The sequence below is a fragment of the Nycticebus coucang genome, chromosome Y (genome assembly GCF_027406575.1).
Source record: "Nycticebus coucang isolate mNycCou1 chromosome Y, mNycCou1.pri, whole genome shotgun sequence".
Classification (NCBI taxonomy): Eukaryota; Metazoa; Chordata; class Mammalia; order Primates; family Lorisidae; genus Nycticebus; species Nycticebus coucang.
The window spans coordinates 14,883,870-14,889,869 of NC_069805.1; the positions used below are offsets into that span (position 1 = coordinate 14,883,870).

General features: G+C 37.8%; 1 pseudogene; it reads left to right on the forward strand.

The window, feature by feature from the left end:
- Window positions 1-5,456, forward strand: part of LOC128579018 (SUZ domain-containing protein 1-like) — a 29,711-nt pseudogene extending 24,255 nt beyond the window's left edge.
- The last annotated feature ends 544 nt before the right edge of the window (window positions 5,457-6,000 follow it).

Sequence of the window (6,000 nt, forward strand, 5' to 3'; positions counted from 1 at the left end):
CTCCTTGGTATTTTTTAATAGGTTGCAGTGTATGACAGCATGAAGAAAGTTTCAGGGACAGGCTTAATGGGCTGTGAACCATTTGCTCAATAGACTTCCTGGAACCTGGTTTGACAAATACAATTTCCTTTCAAAGCCATGTGGTAAGATAGCTAGTTTATAATGTACTCCTAATAACTTGGATGAGCAATTATTTTGTGGTTACATGTTTATTATCTTCCAAGGCTAGCAGGAAGCCAAGACATTCAGTAAAACGATAATAGCAGCAAGAGGCATATTTTTGCTTTACACTATTTGTGCTTTCCCTGTAATTTTGCCATAAGCTCCATCTCTTCTGACCCATTACAAATTCTTTGACTATCATTGAATCTAGCAGATCAAAAAGATCAAGAAGCAAATTTGCTGTTACTATTTTCTGACCCACTGGATAAGATTTTCTTGTCCTAAATCCTGCTTAAAGCTGTAGGACTTTCAGAGATATGGGTAAATGATTCCAGACAGCTAACTCAAGTGTAGTAAATATTGCCTCCAAAAATAGAAGGGACTAATTTTCACTAGAAGAAATAGATTTGATATCCCAACATGTACCAGACCACTGGACCCCCAGAAAACGTTCTGCAGTGTTCCCTGTCTTTTCATGGCCTTTATCTTCCTCTAGAATATATGATCCTACAACAGCATTGAAAGTACTTGTTGCTGCTTGCCTTTCAAGTGTTATCTCGTATTATTGACAATGAAATGAGAATGCTAATATGGCTCTTATTTGAGTTATGTGAAGAAAGAATAATGGCTTCAATAAAAGATAAATAATTTCATTAGGTATCTGTTAAAGTCTTGTTTGAATAAAGAAAGAAGTTTGTGTTGGGAGGGGTTGGAATATTGATGTTCTTGGAATCTTTGTATATTTCAATAAATTTATATTATGTATCATTGGGATTATACTCTTTCCTTTTCCAGATCTTAAGTTTAGCTGAAGTTACTAGGAGGACCTATAAATTCAGTTACATAATAAGGGACATCTGGTTCTAAATTTCAGTTTAGCTTTTTAACTAACCTGCAGTATAGGAAATACTATTAAGGCAATCATAGGAAATTGCCAGATTTTTGTCTGTATCAAGGGATAATTTAAGGATTTGAGATTGTTATTTCCTTGATATAATCTTTCTAGTTCTGTTATATTGAGACAAAACTCTGGCTTTGACTTCTTACCCTTCTGCATGTTATGTGGAAAGTTCACCTTGGTAATCTAAGGCATTGCCCTTAGAGATCATGTTATTTTAGGTAAAAAAAAAAAAGAAAAAAAAATCTATAATTTAATTAGTTGTTTTGCCACCTTAGGTTCTGTGAACCAGCAGAGTATCATGCCTGGCTTTTACTACCTTCAACCTCCAAGTAACTAGATAATGAAACCCAGATTCCCTTTGTGCTGTTGCCCACAACACAGGCATTAGTCACACTTTTTGTGTTTCTTAACTACCTAATTGCAAACAACAGAAAATGACTTTAGATATCTTATATGCAAATAAATTTACTGGAAATCTACCTGTAGCTCACAAATTGATGGTAACATTGAAGAACTGAGCTATTTTTTTCTATTTTTTAACATTTTTACATATATATGTGTTTATTAAGTTTCCAATTTTTGCCTTCACTAAGTTAGAAAGGCTTAAAATTTAATAACAATAACAATGTTTAAGATAAGGACTAGAAACAATAAAGAGGTTTAAAAAAAAAGTGGATGAACTAAAAAATCTAGCTTTATGCCCAAGAACCATCTGGCCATTCTGTCTGTGCCATGTGTCACAACCACAGACACAAACTGCAGCCCTCTGAGGACTCAGCCACCAGAAATCTCATCTGACTATTAAGTCAATCATAAGAAATTGCCAGATTTTTGACAGTAGGTGTGTCTTCAAATTTCTCATGATTAAAAGTTCCAAACAGGAGCCTCAAACAGTGGCCATGCACCTGCATATGCACCAGCTGAATGAATGAATGTGACCTCTACTTTTTGGTTTTCATAGTGGGAGAAAACATCAGGATTCATGATGAATCACGGGAAAGGGAATGCTAGTGACCCCCTCCTAGAAAAGGGCTGGGAAGTACCCTCAAACAAAAACACAGTGGTTTATTCTACTAACTTGTGGATATTTTGTGATGATGAAATAAGGAAATATATATAAGAAAACTCTAAATGCTGTTTATGTCACACAAAAAGAGCTAAAAATTTATTTAATTGTTAGTATCATTAATAGTTGGAAAGGCCAAGAGCATTTGAAATTTTAAAGTATGGTTATAGCTTAGAGTAATAGAGTGTGTAAAAATCACACTGATTATTGGGAATAAGGCAGGCATCAAACAAAGACCAATAAAGTTAAACACAACAGCAAAATAAAAACCAAATGAAAGTTAATTAAAGAGTGCCCATAAGGTCTGTGGGCTATTTAAAACTGTTGTAACATTGTAAATATCTGTGATTTGACTCCACTGGATTTCTTTTTGTGGGGACATGTGAAAACTAATGTTTGTTCAAGCAAATCTTGATCTTCAGATGATTTGCAAGCTAGGATAACTGGTATTACTGAAAATCAGCTTGGAAATGTTTTCTTGGAACTACAGAATGAAATTTTTTGTATTAGTAATTATGGTGGACATGTTGAAAAACAACAAGAACAATAAAAACTGTAAGTCTTTTTCCTTTCTAATTCTTTTTATAGATTCTATCACATTTTAAACTGTACATGAACTTTATGAACACCCTGCATATTCCTGGTCAAGAGAACCCACAGCAGTGAAGAAATTTACTCATTAGGTTACAGGAAGGAAGAGTCAATGCATTTTTCATGTCTAATATCCCTTATGCAAAAATCTCAAGATCAGAAATGTTTTCAGATTTCACAGTGTTCAGATTTTGAAATATTTTTATTTTTTTGTATTTTTTTTTTGAAATCGGTTTTGTGGCTTTTTATTCATATTGAGATACAGCAATGCCTATTCCTTAAAATTTCTGAATTGAATGTCTACATTAAAATCTATACATTATGCAAAAAACAAAATGAATTCTATATTGTATAGACATATATTAGCAGTTTCATCGCTATAGTCTATGGCATCATCGCTTCAACTAACTTTTTTTTTTTATTAAATCATAACTGTGTACATTAATGTGATCATAGGGCACCATGCCTGATTTTATATACAATTTGAAATATTGTCATCAAACTGATTAACATAGCCTTACTGGCATTTTCTTAGTTATTGTGTTAAGACATTTATATTCTACATTCAGTAAGTTTCACATGTACCCTTGTAAGATGTATCATAGGTGTGGTCCCACCAATTACCCTCCCTCCAGCCATCCTTTCCCCTTCCCTCTCCTCCTTTTCCCCATATTCTTGGGTTATAATTGGGTTATAGCTTTCATATTTTTATATACAAAAGGAGATACTTAGGGGATGGGGCCCAAAATCAAAAATGAAATTCACCAATGTTTCATATACACCTTATGCACATAGTCTAAAGGGAATTTTGTACACTATTTTAAATAATTTTGCACATGAGAAAATGTTTGTGTACATGAACCATCAGAAAGCAAAGCTGTCATCTCAGGCACCCATGAGGACAATCTTTTATGTGCCATCACCATCATTTCTGGCCCTGAATTAATTTATATGCTACTGGTGTCATTTTTTTTACACTTAATACACACGTAAGTACCTAACAATTAAAAAAAGAGACATGCCGTTAAGACAGTGAAACAACAGTGTGTTTGAGGTAACTAAGCAGCACACTTAACATCACTAGAATACCTGTATCAGCTGACACACAGTGTCAGGAAACATGAGGCTTTCAGTCTCCACCTGTGATGCTATCTGAACATTGTATTATTATTATTTTTTTTAGGTGAGAAGAAATATCAGCAGAATGTGAAGGACTAAGCAGTGGGTCTTCTGGAGATGAGGAAGTATTCTCCTGGGTAGCTCTTTATTTATTAATTAAATTAGAGAGAGTCTCCCTCTGTTGCCCACACTCCAGTACAGTGGCATTCTCATCGATCACAGCAACCTCAAACTCCTGGGCTCCAGAGATCCTCCTGCTTTGGCCTTCCAGAACATTGGGATTCTAGGCATGAGACATGGTCTGCAGCCACTGGGTGGGTTTTTTAAATGTTTCCTCCAAAATCATCTGCCTCAATAACACTGTTGTTTGTTTTTCTGTCTTAGAAGTCTTTTTAAATTTTATAACCACATGATTTATGTTCCTGTTACAAATGCACACTGCTTTAGTCCTTCAATCAGACCATCATACATATGTTGTGTATAGGTACTTTTTCTGGAATCGTCAAGTTCATTGTCATTTTTACAATGATCACCTTGATTTAGAATCATTTCGACTATTTCATTATTGCTCAGTGAATGAACAACTAGAGCCTAATGATGGATGTTAAAATCTTTGATACCCACTTCTTCTGGCTTTACTAATGGACTCTAAAGATATATCTTTTTGCATCTGTGGGGAGGGCACACCACAGACGTATAGAATCCTTTAAAGTCACCACCATGTTCATCATTATCACCAGACATAGTTGCAGGCTTGCACGACTGCATCTTTAGTCACAGACCACGTGTTCGCAACAGCATCTAAGGCATCCATGGTAAACTCCTTTTGAAAATCCTCCACACCTAGGCCTATGTTCACTGCTGCTAGCATGCTGCTCAAGAAAGTGTTTATATACTTTCTCTTCATCTACCTAAGGATAACCTGCTCACATGACTGAATTAATAGTCACTCCTGGGGGAGAGAATATGACATAAACATTATTTTTGTTGAGAATTTCAACTGTAGGATAACCACAACAACTTGTAAAGAAATAACATCTTGTGGTTGTCATCTAGTCCAGCTTCCCTCTAGGGACCATGAGCACTGGTACAAAGTATTTGTAAAATCGATCAGAAGAGATGTACCGGTGATCCATGCCTTTTTGTTAACATAATAACAGACTGGTAAGAAATTCATTCCTTGGGGAGGAGGGAAAGTGGCGAGTAAGATGGAAGATCAGGAGGTCGCTGAGAGCTGGGAGGAGGCGGCGGACAACCAGCAGGAAATCCAAATCTCCTCTCAAAGTGCCCATTGTGATTCAGGAGGATAGCCTTCCCACGGGGCCCCCTCCACAGATCCGCATCCTCAAGAGGCCCACCAGCAACGGTGTGGTCAGCAGCCCCAACTCCACCAGAAGGCCAGCCCTTCCAGTCAAGTCCCTAGCGCAGCGGGAGGCGGAGTAGGCGGAGGCCCGGAAGCGGATCCTGGGCAGCGCCAGCCCCAAGTTGGAGAAGGAGAAACCCATCCTTGACAGGCCAACCAGGATCTCCCAACCTGAAGACAGCAGGCAGCCCAATAATGTGATCAGACAACGTTTGGGTCCTGATGGGTCACAAGGCTTCAAACAGTGCAGATAAATGCAGGCAAGAAAGGATGCTGCCGCTGCCACCATCACCGCCCCATGGGTCGTCCGCCACGGGTTGCACTGCGGTGGCAGACAGCTGGACTTGAGCAGAGGGAACAACCTGACTTGCACTGTCATCCACCTTGCTCCGCCCACTGTGACCTTGAACCCCATGCACTGTGACTTCCCCCCTTCCTCCCTCTTTACACTGTGATTGGCATTTCGACAAGGGTTGTCCCAAGTCAATGGAAAGGGAGACACACCAAGGACTCAAAGTAGAGAGTCAGGCAGTGCCACTTGGCCACTTGGGGTAAAGCTAGTGACAGCAATAACAGTTTATCATGCTCGTTAATTTGGGATTTCAAAACACAAATAAGAAGTCCTGCCTACCCACCCCAAGAGCTTGTCTTCATCACTGAAAAAGTAAGTTCCATTTGAAAATATCCTTTTTTTTCCAATTTTTGTTTGTTTATACAAATATTTGATTTGTAAGAAAAAGTGCATGGGAGGGGTTTTAGCAGTTTAATGAATTTTTAATTGAGAAAAGGTAGTTTGGT